We start from the raw sequence: 18400 nt of genomic DNA, 5'->3' as shown, positions 1-18400 counted from the left end.
ATACAGAGGAGTATGCAGCTTTGAATGCACATGTATCTGTGTACGGTTTTCCATCTATTTGCATGCGAGACTTTCAATATCTGTATGCTTGCGAACTTATGTCTGCATGTGCTTTTGGGCTGGAGATGAACAAGTTACTTTCTTACCTGGTAACGTTCTTTCGATGGGATGGTCCGACGACGTATTCCATATCTATGACATGTAATCACCACAGCTGTGCTGCTTCGGAAACTTTTTCGGCGTCTGCGTCCTGCGTCGATGACGTCGATGCGCCGTCGTCGAGGACCTCCTCCGACGTCCGACGTCATCCGATGTGATAAGTAGGACGCACGACGCCCATAGCCTCAGTTGTAGTTTTTTCCCCCAGAAAGTGTGACATAAGTCAACTGCCAGTCAGACACAAAGCCTTGCGGAACGTAAGCTGCAATCGCAAAAGAAATTCTGCAGCGGGGCAGGCCGGGCGGGAGCGATATGGAATACGTCGTCGGACCATCCCATCGAAAGAACGTTACCAGGTAAGAAAGTAACTTGTTCTTCGAGGGGATTGGGTCCTCCGACGTATTCCATATCTATGACAGACTCCCAAAGCAGTACCAAAGCAAGGAGGAGGGAAAGAATTTAGAATCAAAATGTAGAATAGCCAATCAAATAGCAGAGCAAAGGACCGCCTTGCCAAAGGCCAGATCCTGTGCTCGGATGGAATCGAGGGAATAGTGACGTACAAATGTATGTACTGAAGCCCAGGTGGCTGCATCACAGATGTTGCGAATAGGAACACCCCTCTGCAGGGCAGTAGACGAGCCATACCCCTGGTAGAATGGGCCCGCAAGCCAGCCGGTGGGTCCTTACCCGCCAAGCGGTAGCACTCCGAGATGGCCAAAATAATCCAGCGAGACAAAGTCTGTTTCGTCACAGCTTGCCCCAAACGCTTTCCAGCGTAACCAAAAAAGAGTTGATCATCCACTCTGACCCGGGACATGCGTGAAACATAAAAGCTTAAAGCTCTCCTAGGATCAAGCATATGGAGCCTCTCCTCTTCCTTACCAGGATGCGGAGGAGGATAGAATGCCGGAAGAACAATCTTCTGGGCCAAATGAAATTCCGTCACTACCTTCAGAAGAAAAGAAGGACGAACTCTAAGGACAACCCTGTCCTTGTGAAATACAGTGAAGGGAGGCTTAACTGAAAGTGCCTGTAACTCACTCACTCTGCGAGCGAAAGTAACCGCAAATAAAAACACAGTTTTCAGAGTTAACAGCCTCAAAGGGCAAGAATGTAAAGGCTCAAACGGAGCACCCATAAGAAACTTAAGAACAAGGTTCAAATCCCAACCGGGCACCAGGAAAGGTGACGGAGGGAACACATTAGTGAGCCCTTTCAGGAACTGTGAAATCAAAGGGATTTTAAAGTAAGAACACTCTTCAGACGAGTGCTTAAAGATGGACAGCGCCGCCAGGTAACCCTTAACGGTACCCACTTGCAAGCCCCTGTGGGCCAAAGAAAGTAAAAAGGACAGAACCTTGGGGATGTCACATGCAAAAGGATCCACATTCTGAACTCTGCACTAGTCGCAGAACTTACGCCAACGGCAACGGTACAGAGACTTTGTTGCTGGCCTTCGGGCCGAAAGCAACACCTCCATCACGTCCTCAGGGAGGTCCCAATCCTTATACCTCAAGCTTTCAGAAGCCAAGCGTGAAGGTTGAGGGATCTGACCTCTGGATGGAGAACCTGACCCCCCTCCCGTGAGAGCAGATTGTCTCGGTAGGGAAGACGACGTGGAGGGCAGATGGATAAGTCGAGAAGGTCCGGGTACCACCTCCTCCGAGCCCACGCCGGGGCAATGAGGATCATCCGGGAACCGAACTTCCGTAACCTCCGCAGCACTTGCGGGATGACGGGGACTGGAGGAAACGCGTACAGCAGCGGGAATGACCAATCCACCACGAACGCGTCTCCTAAGGCTCCTTTTGGAGGAAATTCCCACGAGCAAAACCTTTCGCACTTCCGGTTGACACTGGAGGCGAAGAGATCCACTTGAGGGGTCCCCCAAAGGGCGAAGATCTCCAGGAGAATCTCCTGAGCCAACTCCCACTCGTGAGAGATCGCGCTCTGCCTGCTCAGAGCGTCCGCCGTCACGTTTTCGGCTCCGGCCAGATGAACTGCCGAGATCGAAACTTCCTGTTGGATGGCCCAGAACTCGAGCTGCATCGCCTCCCTGCACAGAGGAAGTGACCCTGCCCCCCCCTTTTTGTTGAGGTAGTGCATGGCCACCGTGTTGTCCGTCAGGATCAGGACATTCTTCCCTCGCACAGACGGCAGAAAAGCCTTCAGGGCTAGCCTGACGGCCCTCAGCTCCAACAGATTGATATGGAGTCTGGACTCTGACGGAGACCAACGACCGCTGACTGTCAGCCCGTTGGCATGAGCTCCCCATCCCGTGAGGGATGCATCCGTCACGATCGTCACCTCCGGCCAGGGAAGCCAAAATGGAGCCCCCCTTCATCAAGTTGCCTTCGACGGCCCACCACAGAAGGTCCCGGGCGACCGAGGACGGCACCTGAATCGAGTCCGACATCCTGCCGGAGGACTGCGACCATTGCGTCTTGAGTGCCCACTGCAAAGATCTCATCCGCAGGCGAGCCTCTGGCACCAGAAGAATGCAGGATGCCATGAGGCCGAGCAACCTCAAGAACTCGAACGCCGGGAGCGTCTGGGCATGCTGAAACTTGTGCACCATCTGCTGAATGTGAAGAGCCCTCACCTGGGGAGGAAAACACTGCACCAGGAAAGTGTCGAGCACTGCTCCGATGTACTGGAGCCGCTGCGTGGGCGTTAAATGGGACTTCTTTAAATTGAGGGAGAAGCCCAGCCTGTGAAGGGAGCGACAGGTGACCGATAGATGATCCAGGACTTGCTCGGGAGAGCTCCCCCTGATCAACCAATCGTCCAGGTAGGGGTAGACGTGAATCCCCCCTTCCCTGAGATGCGCTGCCACCACCACCATGAGCTTGGTGAAAACCCTCGGGGCGGAGGTCAATCTGAACGGCAGGACCCGAAACTGAAAGTGCGAGTCGCCAACCGCGAACCTCAGGTACTTCTTGCGCTTGGGATGGATCGGCACATGGAAGTAAGCATCCTTGAGGTCGAGTGACACCAACCAGTCCTGAAGCTGAAGGGCCTGGAGGACTTGAGAGAGAGTAACCATCCTGAACTTGTCCTTCCTGAGGAGTTTGTTCAAACCGCGCAAGTCCATGATGGGTCTCAATCCCCCGTCTTTCTTCGAAATCAAAAAAATAAGGGGAATACCATCCCTTGTTCCTCTCCGCTACAGGCACCAGTTCTATGGCGCCTTTCTCCAGCAGGGCTTGAATTTCCTGCGCAAGGAGCGGATCCGGACTCTGCAAAGAGAGGTTCCCCGGTGGATTGTTGCGAGGCCTGTGCCGAAAAGGAAGACAGTAGCCGTGGGTTATGATCTCCAGAACCCACACATCTGAAGTAATGGCTTGCCACTCTACAAGATGCTGCTCCAGCCTTCCCCCAACCGGCGAACCATGGGACATGGCCTCACGACAGAGTGGGAGCGGCTGCGGCGTTACCTGAGGGCAAAGAGGCAACTGCCCGAGCGGCCTTGGCACCACGGGTACCCTGTCGTCCACCTCTGGTACCCCTGCGTTGGCCTCTTTGACTGCCAGCTCCTCTCGCTTTACTGAAGGATGAGTAATAGTGAAAGGAACCACCCCTCCACTGCTGTCCCCTAGGACGAAAAGGCTGAGGTTGGCGAACTGCAGCACCCAACGACTTCGCTGCAGCTTTTGAGGTCTGCAACCTCTCAAGGCTCTCGTCAGCCTTGCTGCCAAAAAGGTGTTCACCGTCAAAGGGCATGTTGAGGAGCCGGGACTGCACATCAGGAGCAAACCCCGACTTCCGCAACCACGCAAACCTGCGTATCACGGTGCTCGCCGCCATGGACCTACTGACACATTCAGCTAAGTCCAAACCCGACTGAACGGACTCACACATGGCATCCTTACCATCCTGGACCATAGCAAGGACACCATCCCGTTCGTCCCCTTCGGGAACATGTTCAGCCGCTAACGCAACACAGTTCCACAGAGTGTGCGTGAAACGTGACAAGGCACAAATGGAGTTGGCCGCCTGAAGCGCCATACCACCAGAAGAAAACACTTTCTTCGCCCAGCCATCAAAACGTTTGTCGTCCCTATCAGGAGGGATGGTAGGGTACAACGCCTGCTTCGCCGAGGCCGTGGCCGCCTGCACCACCAAACTCTCCGGAGTGGGGTGCCTGGTCAAGTAGCAGGGGTCGCCACTGGCTGGACGGTATTTTCGCGACAAGGATCTGCCCACCGCCGGGGGACTCTCCGGAGCAGTCCAAGCCGCCGCCACCCTTCTCTGTAAAGCCACATGGAACGGCAGAACCGGGTCAGTTGGGGGACCAACATCAAGGATGTCTGTCAGATCATCCTGCACAAACTCCCCTGGGGGAGCAGACCATCCCAAGTACTCAGAAACCCTAGCCATAAGGCGCCGGTACGAGGAATCAGCATGAGAGCCAGGCTCAGGCCTACAAAACTCCACCTCCGGAGAGGTGTCCAGTCCACTGGCATCATGCAGTGACTGTCAACTCGTCAAACTGACTATTGCCCGAGACAATTTCATCTGGAACCTGACTAGGAACCAGGCCATCAGAATCCTCATCCGCCTCTGAAATATAGTCCAGGTGGCGAAAAGAAGGCACTCGAGAGTGCTTGCTCTTAACCAGAGCCTTCCGAGGGGGTCCACCCGTGCCCTGGGGTACCTCCGACACGAAAGGCGTCGATGGCGTTGAGCGAATCGGCGCCAGCGTCGAGAGAACCGGCATCGGCGCCGAGAGGATCGGCGTCGACGTCGAGGAAATCGGCGTCGACGTCAGATGCAGCGCCTCCAGAATCGGCGGCGTCGACACAGCCCTCGAGGCCGGAGCCCCGAGCGTGTCCCTCGACGACCTGAGCGTCGACGACTTCCTCGGAGCCAGAGCCTTGAGAAAGCCTGTCGAAGCCCTCGACACCACAGACGTCGATGCCTTCCTCGAAGACCTCACAGGTGCACACGGTCTCGAACACGTCGAGGACCGGGACCTGGAACGGGTACGCCGAGAACGAGTCCCCTTGTCCGAACGGGACCTCTCCCGTGACTCGTGCCGACCAGTCTTGCGAGCGGCGTCTCTCGACCTCACACGACCGACCCCACTCGGGGGCGCGGATGGCTGAGTACCCTGCGACTCAAGAATCGCCAGCATCTTCTTCCCGAAGGAAGCCCATTCCTCCGGTGTCGCACGGCTGGAGGGGTAAGCGACGTGCCGGGCAGAGCCCTCCGAAGAGGACCTGGAAGACGACCGGTGACGGCGCTTCCGAGAATGCCTCGAAGAGGCTGAGGAGTGGGGAGACCGACTCCTAGAAGGAGACCCACGAGACTTCCGACGATGACACGGAGAGGCACCCCTCGAATCATCCGTCGAAAGCCCCGCAGACTTCGACTTCCGGGGCTTGGACACCCGACCTACCGACAACTTCTTCTTACGTTCGCGTAAGGCTTTGGACGTGAGCTACTGGCAGTCGATACAGTCATCCGTGTCGTGGGCCTCCCCGAGGCACCAGAGGCAGGCGTCGTGCGAGTCCGTCACCGACATCTTGGACCCACACTCCCCGCACTTCTTGAAACCCGGACGCGGGGTCGAAGACGAAGTAGACATCTTCAGAAGGATTTTCACAAACGAACAGGTTCGAAGAACCGAGATAGAACAGAACTCCAAAGAGTCGAGGCGTTTAAACCGAGAAACACGAAGCAACACGTTCGCGGAAAAAACAGAACTGAGGCTATGGGCGTCGTGCGTCCTACTTATCACATCGGATGACGTCGGACGTCGGAGGAGGTCCTCGACGACGGCGCATCGACGTCATCGACGCAGGACACAGACGCCGAAAAAGTTTCCGAAGCAGCACAGTTGTGGTGATTACATGTCATAGATATGGAATACGTCGGAGGACCCAATCCCCTCGAAATATTCTTCTCTAGTAACATGTGCAATGTTTAAATAAAACCTTCCCTTTCACATGCCACTGTTTATGCACTCAAAGTTAAGGGATGGCAGGGATTTGCACTGTGGACAATTCTAAATATAATTAATTACCAAGCCATTTTTGTTGGACAAAAAACGAATCTGTAACTATGGCCTTAATACACAACATCACTCTAGGCAATAGTATTTTGCAATGACACTATAACCCAAAATGAGTAGACCGGCTAAAGCTATTAATTTTATTTCAAACATTAAGGCAATTCCACATTAATGTGGCACCAAAATCAATTCAGTTTTAAATTTTGTTTCTCAATACAAAGTACATTGGGCTTTAAATAAGTATCTCACTTGGTGTTCCATGTAACTGGGATGGCACAGGGAAAGGAAAACTTAATCGCCTGTGTACCTATTCTCAAACTGCATTCCCTGGAATTTCCTCCCCTTTACCTCCCCAGATTTACCATGGTTACGCTGTATGGACAGTTTGGGGTCGATTGGGATTCAGTGTACCTTTTGAATGTGGTTCTGATTTCGGGGAGTCAAATGAGGACTCAGTCATCCTGGAACCAATCAGCAAATCCTCTCTTCAGGTGGCTTTCTGGAAGCCAAATTCCAAACAGACTAGTTATCCTTCTTTCAAAGGACTAGTCTCCAATCTCCAACCTGGGTGTGGTAAGTCCTCCAAAATATAGCTCTTCTACCTCCAGGTCATTCCTGAATGTTCATTTTACCATATTCCATAATCATGTTCCCCGTTTACATCCCAATACATACGACTCCTCCCCAGCCTTGTGATAGAGGTATGGTTTTTCCAGTCCCTATTTAAGAAATGGCCGTTTTGTTTTTTGGACCTAGATTTGCATGTGAACATGCAAAATTAATAAAACTAATATCAGTTTCTGTAAATAGATGTGCCTATTTAGATACTTGAATGAGCGCTGTGCGATAAACTTGTGAAGTTATGTGTTTTTGCCATTTTTCACATATTCAGTACGTGGCATGTAATATATCGTTTTACACAATTTGGTAGATCCAACTCCAAATAATCGACACAAATGTTTGCCATCTTGTAAAACTTGCATTTTGACAGTAATAATTTTAATGATTACATTTTTAATTTAGGATTTCCCTCATGTTACAGTATATTCATGTTGCTAGTGTGAAGTTGATGATGTATACCTGCAGATGGCATTGCATCTCCTACATCCTTTTGCATGATATCAATACGTGTTCAGTGCTGCACAGAGTTCAATAACCTTTCCCTTAACCCAGGCTAATGGAGTTATTATGTAATGCCTGAAGATTGGTGAATGATGACAAGCCCTTTGAAGCAGAGAACCCAAATCCATTGGCGACATCTGGGAGAGAATGTATTTGTATAGTCTTTTGAACCATCTCTAATAGACCACCAGTGCCTTTGTACATATTCATCATGTTGGTACTTTGTATTCTGGGTTAGGCTCGATAAGTATAATGTTCAAAGAGTTTTCAGTCCCCTTTTTAAGCAGTTTCAAACTCCCTCTTCATATTATCAGACTCTGACAAGTCACTTTGAATCTCAAAGAATTTCAAGTGAAATACATGTATGGTAGAATGAAATGAAATGTTTGTTTTGGTTTCTTTATGAACGCACATCACATTGTTTTAGGTAAAATTAAACATATGCAATTCCAGTCACTCAAATCATATGGGATACATTACTCACCGTGATCGTATTTCTGATGCTTGTATCTGCTTAGATTCACATGCTGTGCATAGGCCGACATCTAGTGGAAGCTGCGGAGTATTACAGTTTGTTTTTCGAAACTCGAAAATGGGCGTCGACACAGGCGTGCCAGTAATACTATCCCTAGTGTGACGTCCACTGTACCCAAGATCCCTCACGCGTCTAGGATCCTCAGATTGTATTTTTTCTGACATGAGGAAGCATGAGGAGTAGCGTGAGTACAGATAATCCAAGCAGATAGACAGAAGGTAAGACTACAAGCAATCATGCGCCTTCTCTCGGAGGGGAGGAAGGGTGGGTCGCATGTGAATCTAAGCAGATACAAGCATCAGAAATACGATTACGGTGAGTAATGTATCCCTTCTGAGGCTTGTGGAATCTGCTTAGATCACATGCTGTGCATAGATTAGCGAGCAGTACCAGAAGAAGGAGGTGGGATGTGAGAAGGGTCATGAGCAAACAGGTGTCTTAGAACCGCTTGTCCCACTTGTGTATCTGTCTTGGAATGAGTGTCAATGCAGTAATGCTGAGTAAAAGTGTGAATAGAGCTCCAAGTAGCTGCTTTGCAAATGGTGTCGAGGGGAACATTTGCAATGAAAGCCAGAGTGGCCCCAATGCCTCTAGTAGAATGGGCCCTTGGCGTAAAAGGCAGAGTTTTTTCAGAAAGAGTAACACAGCTGTATACAGTTGATAATCCACTTCGAGATCGCGCCTTTAGAGACGCGATCCCCCTCTCTGCCTGTAGCTACGGAGACAAACAGTTGATCTGTTTTCCTTAGCGGTCTGGTTTTATTTACATAGTAGAGGACCGCCCTACGCACATCAAGGGTGTGTAGTTTCACCTCAGCTGAGCTTTGCGGGTTCTGGAAGAAAGCCGGAAGCTCGATGGACTGGTTTACATGGAACTTGGATATAAATTTAGGTGAGAACCTAGGGTGTGTGCGTAAAACCAGTTTGTCTTTGTGGATAGTAAAGAAAGGATCCTGCATTGACAGAGCCTGAATTTCACTGACCCTTCTTATAGAGGTAATGGCTACTAAGAAGGCCGTTTTATAAGTCAGGTGTTTGAGACTACTTTTATGCATGGGTTCGAAAGGGGGGCCCATGAGCTTAGCTAGCACCACATTGAGGTCCCATCCTGGCGGTGGGTTCGAAATAGGAGGGTGAAGTCTCTTTACTCCTTCCATGAAGGCTTTAACTACTGGTACTTTCCACCACGATACTTTGTTATGGGATGTGGTGTAAGCCGAGAGGGCTGCCAGGTGTACCTTCAGAGAGTTAAAAAACAAACCTGCGTCCAGCAGGTGAAGCATGTATGTTACAACGTTGGAAGGAGTGCAATTAACTGGGTTGATTTGTTTATTCTGGCACCAAATAACAAATCTCTTCCACTTGTCAAAGTAACAGTGCCTTGTGTTTGGTTTCCTGGATTCTTTTAGGATGTCCATACACCTCTGTGGTAAATTGAGATGGCCAAACTCTATGACCTCAGGAGCCATGCTGCCAGGTTCATTGAGTTGGGTTCCTGGTGCACTGTTTGACCTTGTTGCTGGGACAGTAGGTTGTACCAGGCTGGGAGTTTGATGGGCTCGCACACCGCCATCCTGCGTAGGTGTGGAAACCATGGTTGTCTCGCCCACATGGGAGCAACTAGGATGAGCGTCATCGATTCCTTGTTCATCTTGTACACCACCTTCCTGATGAGAGGAGTTGGTGGAAAAGCGTATGCAAACATCCCTGACCAGTTCATCCACAGGGCGTTCCCTTGGGAGTCTGGCTGGGGGAACATGGATGCAAATCCTGGGCATTGTTTGTTTTCGCTTGTGGCGAATAGGTCTATAGTGGGGAAACCCCACCGAGAGAAGAGATCTTCTACGATATCTCTGTGAAGGACCCATTCGTGTTCTTCTGGGAGGGAGTCTCTGCTTAGGGCATCCGCTAGGGAATTGAGCTCCCCTGGAACATGTTGTGATGACAGGAAGATGTTCCGTCTGAGTGCCCATATCCAGATTTTCTGGGCAAGCTTGGACAGATTTGGCGAACGAGTCCCTCCTTGTTTGTTCAGAAAGAACATGGCTGTCGTGCTGTCCGTCCGGATCTGCACCGACAAGTTTAGCAGATGGGGCTCGAACGCCCGAAGCGCTCGGAATACTGCCAGAAGCTCTAGCAGATTGATGTGGTTCTTGGCTACTGAGTGAGACCAGAGACCATGAGCTGTGTGGTGGAGATGGTGAGCTCCCGACCCAGTCAGGCATGCATCTGTAGTCACCACTGCCTGTACCTCTGGATCGTAAAAGGGTTTTCCGCTTGCGAGATTCTCTCTTGTCCACCAGTGTAAGCTCTGTACGAGTGTTGGCGAAACGACCACTAGATCGTCCCACTGACCACTTGCCTGAGACCACTGTTTCGCCAACCATTCCTGCATGGGACGCATGCGCAGACGCGCGTGGGGGACCAGGTAAATGCATGACGCCATCATGCCCAGTAACCGCATTGCTTTGCGTACCGTTATTTGTTGACCTGACTGATAAAGCGGAATTTGCAGTAGTATATTCCGAATTCTTTCTTCCGAAGGGAAGGTCAACCCTTTCTGAGTATCTAGGATTGCTCCTAGGAAATCCTAGATACTTGTTTGGAGGTGCTTGGCACCAGACTTGACTTCTTCTCGTTGATAGAGAAGCCTAATTCGTGGAGGAGGTCGATAGTCCTCTGAATGTTTGACCTGCAAATTCCTGGGGTTTCCCCCGTTATGAGCCAGTCGTCCAGATAAGGGTACACTGGGATTGCCTCCCTGCATAGGTGTGCAGCTGCCACCGCCAGTACCTTGGTGAATACCCTTGGTGCTGAAGCTATCCCGAAGGGCAGTACCTTGAATTGGTAGTGGCGACTGTCCACCTTGAAGCGCAAGTATTTTCTGTGCGCTGGGAGCATGGAAATATGAAAATAAGCATCTTTCATATCCAAGGTTGCCATGTAATCCCCCTTTTTTAGGAGGGGGATTACCTCTTGTAACGTGGTCATATGGAATTTTTGGGGCTTGACATACTTGTTGGCAGGCCGTAAGTCCAATACTGGGCGCATTGTCAAATCTTTCTTTGGCACAAGGAAGTAGGTTGAATAGATACCCTTGTTTACCTGGTGTCCTGGGATGAGTTCTATCGCGTCCTTTTCTAGCAGAATGGCGATCTCCTCGAGAAGGATCTTCTGATGTTCTAAGGAGTGTATTCTTTGTCGTGGAGGGTGGTTCCGGGGACGCTGCAGTAATTCTATACAATATCCTGTGGACACTGTTGACAGCACCCATCTGTCTGAGGTGATCCCTTCCCAAGCCTGGGTGAAGTTGGAAATGCGTCCCCCTACTGGGGTTGCGTGAGAAGGGACCCTGAACTGAGCATCACTGCTTTGGTGGAGGCGTGCCACCTCCCTTGTTGGGGCTGCCTCTGCCTCTTCCACGACCTCTCTTGTTACCCCTGCCGTAACTTTGGGTAGACTGCTGGTTGTTGTTCCATTGTGTACCCTGTCCTTGGGCATAGTTGCCTCTTTGTGAATTTTGGCCGCGTGGGCGACGAAAATTACTGTTCCCCCTCTGGTTAGGGGGTTTGTTGGTAAGCTGGCCAAGGGATTTGAGAGTCTCGTATTCGTCCTTGGCATTCTTAAGTGCCTCTTCGACCGCTTTCCCAAACAATAGATCGGGTTCCACCGGCTTGTCTATTAATGAAGCCTGGGTTTCTGTTTTGAACCCCGACTGCCGTAACCACGCATGTCTCTTGATAACAGTACCTTCTGCTATCAATCTTCCTGCGTTGTCCGCGGCGTCGAAAGTTGCTTTTAATATGCAACCAGACACGGCTCTTCCTTCTGCCGAGATCCGAGCCAACTGGCCCTTTAACGGTTCAGGAGCAGAGGCTATGAGCGCCGCGACCTCTTCCCATTGATGGCAGTTGTAACTTGCCAACAGGGTGGTGGAGTTTGCAATCCTTGCTTGGTAGGCGGACGTTGAGGCTACCTTCCTGCCAAACCCGTACAGTTTTTTGCTCTCCTTGTCGGGAGGAGCTTCTGACGACGATAAGGGTGTCCCAGCCCTCTTCCGAGTGTTGGTAACCACTAGGGAGTCTGGTTTAAGATGTCCTCTTATATAAAGAGGGTCAGACTGGGCTGCCCGAAAAAGTTTTTCGACTCTGGGTTTGACGGCTCTGGTGAGGTTAGGATTCACCAGGGATGGATCTATTCTACGTTGGATGGATTTAAGGATAGGGATGGTCTGAGCGACCGGCCTCCTCTCTCCAACCAACTCTTCTGCGAAGTCCCTTTCCTCCTGTACACCGTGGGTGTCGATGTGAAAATGTTCTGCTGCGCGAGCGAGAACTTCATTAAGGAGGGGCTGGTTATCAACTGGCGAGTCGCTCTCTACCGGGGAATCTACTCTGTAAATTTCCTGCTCATCTTCTACTTCCTCCAGGTCCTCATCATCCGCATAGTATTCAGTCCCGGCTTGTTCCTCCATAATTTCAAACTCCTGGTGTGGAGTAGAGTATGGAGTAGAGTAAGGCTGCACCTCGAAGGGTTCAGGTCTTTCGAACCGGGCCTTTTTACTTAGGGGGATAGGATCAGAGGAGCCTGAGGGTGTGGCCCCTTGAGGGTCATACGAAAGGAAATGTTAGGCAACTTAGAGGACTTATAAAGGGTACCCTTGCTGAATGTTGATGTCCCAGTAGATTTGTGTTTGTCTGTCTGCTTAGGGTGGAAGGATGGTCTTACAGGAGTGGAAGGCTGTGCTTTCCGCTGTTTCCCCCCCTCCCAATGCGTGGAAAAATGTTTTCCCTGCCCCTTGGAGGCCCCAGAGACTTTCGACGGCTGGCGTCGATGGTCTGGGGAGGTATCTGTGTGTTTCGAGCGTGGGGCCTCGCTGGTGTTAACTGCGGCCTCGGTCTCCTGGAGCGCGGCCTGGGGGTGGAAGTCGTCTTCGTCTTCCGACGATCGAACTTCCGTTAATCTAGGGAGCGAGGCACTCTTGGCAAGAGTGGATGATTGCCTTGCGTCATGAGGCGATCTCGATCGAGAGCGCCCAGAGGACACCGAGTCGGACCGTTCTATCTGTGCCTCTTTCCGAGAAGTCGACGTCGTTGAGGTTCGGTTGGACTTAGTGTGCTTAGTGTGTGTAGGGTGTGTAGCGCTTGCGTCGCCGGGGGTCTTCCCCATAGCCGCTCTGCCGGACAACCTTCCGAGGTCGGGGACCTGCGCTCGGCAGTCTTTCGACGCCGTAATGCCCTCGCCGTCCGAAAGTACGGCATCGCTGCCATCGCTGAAGGCGCCCTCCGCTGCCATGGCCGCCTGCCTGGCGTGGTGGGCCCAACGCTTTGTCGAACGGTCCTTAAGTGTCTTAGGCTTAAACCTACTACACGCTCTGCAGTTCGCTTCGGGGTGGTCCCTCGGCAAGCAGAGATTGCATGTGGCGTGCCTGTCGACCCAAGGGTATTTGCGGTTGCACTTGGGGCAGAATTGGAAAGGGGTACCCTCCATACGCACCTTGAGGCAGCGGGCTGGTAAGTGTAGTAAATATATAAGGTGTACCTATAAGTTGTACCTATATACCAAGAGTGAAGAGTATGTACCACCCCCCACTCTCCCTATTTGCAGGGCCAAGGCCAGCGGCCTACTAGGCCCGGGCCGAGGCCAGCGGCCTTCCGAGGCCCAGATCCGTCGTGCAGCAGCCGACGGACGATGTCTTCTCCAGCCGTCGTCGAGTGTCGACATTGGGGTGGGGAAGGATGTTAATAAATCATTTTAAACTTCAATAACAAGCAAAAGTATGGCTAAGGCCAGGGGACTCCGCAAGATGCTTCCGACCAGTATGGCGGAAAAAAACAATCTGAGGATCCTAGACGCGTGAGGGATCTTGGGTACAGTGGACGTCACACTAGGGATAGTATTACTGGCACGCCTGTGTCGACGCCCATTTTCGAGTTTCGAAAAACAAACTGTAATACTCTGCAGCTTCCACTAGATGTCGGCCTATGCACAGCATGTGATCTAAGCAGATTCCACAAGCCTCAGAAACAGTGATACTTTATACAATGCTGCAATATTAGTACTCAAAGCACATAATATGGTCCTTGAATACAAATCACTTTTTTACTGTAAATACATTTTCTTGACATATGGTATCCAACTTAAAAGGACAGGTTCAAGAAATGCAGTTCTTTCGCGCTTCAGAATTGCGAACACAAGTGTTCTGGGACTCCAGGCTGAGTTCTTATGTTGATGACCTATTCCAGGTCTCGGGCCCCATCTTGGTAAAAGTTACTGTTTAAATACACTTCCTTCACGAAATATCATAAGCATAAGGCAATGATTGAAGAAACTTTTGGTATTTTAATGTATAAAATTCCATCTAATCAGAGTTCTCAGCATTTCTTCAGCACTGGTGAACCCATCTTTAACTACTATAGAAAAATACAAAACCTTAGAAATAATGCTTAACACGCTGTAAGGCTCGCACACAAAGGGTGGCATAGTTTGGTGACGCATTTTCATGAACGAGAAAAAGGGTTGTAAAAACTACCCCTGTCCCTAAAGAGCGGTTTCCCAGCCTCAAAGAAGTCCAATGAAAACATCAGGATGTCAAACAAATAGCCACGGTCATGTCCAAAAATCCTGCTTCTGACCCTTACACTAGTTACCTAAATCGAACGTGCAAGAATGTTAAACTATCTAAAGTGAGGAGGACACTTCCTGTCACCTGAAAATTCCCAATATCTCGGGTTGTAAAAACCAAAACAAAAGTTCCTTCTCTTTCTTAAAGTAGCATTCCAGTGATTTGGGGATTAGCTCCTTTGCGCTTGATTCCTTCTGGTTCAACTTAAAACAAATCTGTAAACGTTCCTTCTTTGTTCACGATGTAAGGAAGACATGGTATCAACAGTAAGACAGACACAAGTGACTACAGATCAAGGGTGTTTATTGAACTTCAAAAAAGTGTTTGAAAAACGCCCAATTAATCCTACATCTACAGATGGGAGCAAGCTACGACCATCAAAAAATGAGGTCCTAGTGGTGTCTTGTCAAAATAAAAGGGCCTATACTAATAAACCTATTGCCAATCCTTACCTCTGAATACAAATAGTGTGGGAAACAATGTTACAAAAAGAAAGAAGTGTTTACAAAATTATATGTCAGGATGTTCAGGCTGTTGGCCTCCCTTTCCCACATTTTCAGCACGGGACAAGGCGGTACACTCTAGCTTAGCACAGTCTCTGGCTTCTCTAGCACAAGGATACAGTTCAATCATTAGCATCAGGGCCTTTCGTGCACAAGTCTCGTTGACAGACTAACAATACGTTATTTTCCTTTTTCCAAATGATCACAAGTACAACTTCTTGGGTGATTCATTATTCACCTTGGATCCCCATCACCTGGGCTCAGATCCTTTCAACACAATGCTTGTACTAATTTATTTATGCATCTGATTTCTCGTAAAGTATTCTTTCTAGGGTGACTCACAGTTCACCCCGGATTCCCGCTCAGTCGGGCTCAACCAGATATCGAATCCCCCTCAGTCGTGCACAGATTCCTTTTAGCACATTGTTCATAACTTTACACAAACTTGCTTTAACTAAAAGCCTTTAGCTGATCTCCCTCCGCTGGGCTTGGGCCAATTTCCTGCACGATTTCATCAACTATTGAAGACTTTATAACGTGCACAGGGTTTTACTTGACCCGTTGCAGGACCACTTCGATTATACAATTCTTCATCACATTTACCACCTTTCAGCTAGATAACCAACAGATACTTTCGAATGAGCACCCACGTGGCGCCAGATGATAGTCTACGGTATTGTATCTTAGCTTCAAAGTTCAATCACTCATCTGCTGGTTTAATTGCGTTTATGTTGCTTGCCACATATGCTTCATACACTGTTCTCTTTAGTTTTCACAGTACAATGTTGCCGCTTGCAACTTTGACTTCAACACCAACCAGTCTGGTATCAGTCTCCCCCAAATCAGCGGCTGTGCTGACTTCACTGGCGCTGCTTTGTTGTAGGAGTCGAGGACAATACCACCAGACCTCCAGATAAGGTGCATACCCGGCCTTTTTAGGCATGAAAAGCTTGTAAATACGACAGCTTTATTATTCTCCGGTGTACATTTACACACATGTTTAGAGCAGAGGGAAGTGCAAAGGTCAGGTTACTTGACAGAACCCAGAAGGCTTCTTTTGATTTTTATCTACATGGATGTAATTGCAAGCCACCTCTGAAACGGAATGTATTTCTTTGAAGCCTTTCAAAAAAAGAAACTGCACACTGTGATAAAAGGAATGGTTTCTTTCCATTCCGCTTCTGGGTTGATGCTCGTGGATCAGACAGAAGCACTGTGCATATTTATTCTCCTAGAATTTTAGGATTGTATAATTAATAAGATGGAAAACTTAGTTGCAATTGACAATTAATATTTTATAACAAATTAGACTTTTTTCCCCCCAGTGAAAGCAAACCAGTATTGCACAATTGTATTTTTCAGAGTTCCGGTGCTGTGTGCATAATCATGCAGAGGCACGTCATTTTTACACTTGTAATTTAATTTACAATCTAATTATAAAAACAGTGTGTAAAATGATGACTATGCACAGTCTAGTTTACATCCATTCAACCTTGCAGTCAACGGGGAACATTACTGTAAATGGTCAGTGGCAGCAGAGTCTTTGCACAAGGGTGAGTGATTGTCATTACACCAATTACAGATGTTCTAGCCTCTCAAATCTTCAAGACTACAATTAAAACATCCAAAACCTGACTCTCCAGGAAGTGCAAGCGCTGTTCAAAAATAAACAAATGAAAGTTATATTGGTAATTGAAATAGAAACTCAGCAAAACCTGTCCCTGTGATAATCCAGATAGGCAATTAACTTTATGTAGCGCTTCATGAATGGTTCGTCCAAAATCTAGGTACTGTGATTATTATACCTCAGTCGATACTCAGTTAACCAACTTCTGAAGGATGTTAGCCAATAAGATAGCTCAGCCAGTTGAGCACTCATTGCTGCAATCTGTAGGTCGCAGGTTCGAATCCCGGCAAGGCCAACATAGCCTTTCATCCTTTCAAGGTCGATAAAGGAGTACTTTGGTTTGGTGATAATTGTGATAAATATGTTCTATGTACAGCGCTTTGCCAAAAGTGCTAAATAAATAAGCATTTGACCATTAGATTAGATATGTAATTTAGCACGGAGTCCTTGCCTCTCTGCACTATTGTATCATAAGATTAGCATACCATTAGGTAGTAATAGCTCCATAAAATGAGGACTTGCATTAAACCTCAAAAGACAATTCTGCTATAGAACCTCAAAACACAATACAATTAATGTTTGCTTTACTATGTAATTGGCTAACTTTTTGTGATTTCAACATTTAGATATATACAGGAGAGATCAAATGGCGAGACCTTAAAGAAATAATGAAAGGTGCATTTTAGGACAATGCAGAAAGCTGCCGCATAGTAATGATTTCTATACAGTTTTTGCGCCCATCCGCTGGATTTCACAGACAGATGGGGAGCAGGTGCAAGTGGATCTAGGTCACCTGGCCTAAGCCCCACCTACCTGGTGCCTTCCTGCCTCCTCTCTTTTTCACCACTTAGCAAGTCCCGCCCAACTGGTGCCTTCCTGCTTGCCGTTCTTTTTCACCACTTAGCCAGCCACGCCCACCTGGTGCCTTCCTGCTTGCCGCTCTGTTTCCCTACTTAAGGAGCCCTGCAGCTTCTTTTCCTTTGCGGATGGGGAGCAGGTGCAAGTGGATCTAGGTCACCTGGCCTAAGCCCCGCCCACCTGGTACCTTCCTGCCTGCTGCTCTTTTTCACCACTTAGCAAGCCCTGCCCACCTGGTGCCTTCCTTCACCATCACTGTCTTGTGGCCAATGCTGGATTTGACTTTTATGGGCTTCATTCATTCACGGTGCGTCACTCTTTCTCAACTCTCATGCTGGACTTCCTTTGCATCTTGTACTCATGGTGGCCCTGAATCATGCTGTTCCCATCTTCATCTTGTATCCTGGCTTGCAACATTATGTGTTACTACTGACTTCTGCAATTGTATTCGCTATCCACTCTTGCTTCTCCACTCTTTTGACTGCTTACTCTCTTTTCTCTCCTCCTTTCCCTTCTCCCTTTTCCTATCTCCTCCCCCTACTTTCTTCTATGCACTTACTCTATCAGAATTGTCCCGGGACCTAATATGATAGCAACCTCGTCTGTTTCCTCCACCCTCCCATTATTGTTGTTTTGCTCCCCACCACCGCTCCAGCACTATCTGAAATGTCGTCAGGCCTAGTATGATAGTCGCTTGTTTTGTTCCTCTCCTCCATTTCTGCACCCTTCTCCCTCACCTTTTGTTTTTCTCCGGCTCTACCAGAAATATCGTCAGGCCTAGTACGGTAGTCGCCTCTCCGTTTCCATTTCCTTCCCACTCTCGCCCTCCCTTCCTTATCTATGTCTTAGCTCTTGCACTATCTGAAATGTCATCAGGCCGAGTACGATGGTTAATTTCACATCCTTACTGTTCACGGCCTGTAAGAATGTGGTTGTATTTTCCCTTGTTCCC

General features: G+C 49.0%; 1 protein-coding gene across 3 annotated transcripts in view; it reads right to left on the bottom strand.

The window, feature by feature from the left end:
- The window catches only part of CLCN5 (chloride voltage-gated channel 5), a 1154200-nt gene that overhangs the window by 660237 nt on the left and 475563 nt on the right, over nucleotides 1–18400 (bottom strand). The gene's annotated exons all lie outside the window — the stretch shown is intronic.

This window comes from Ambystoma mexicanum, chromosome 2q (assembly GCF_040938575.1).
Source record: "Ambystoma mexicanum isolate Mex_15411 chromosome 2q, UKY_AmexF1_1, whole genome shotgun sequence".
Taxonomy (NCBI): Eukaryota; Metazoa; Chordata; class Amphibia; order Caudata; family Ambystomatidae; genus Ambystoma; species Ambystoma mexicanum.
Note: the sequence above shows the minus strand (reverse complement) of the source record. Positions and strands in the feature narration are given on the sequence as shown.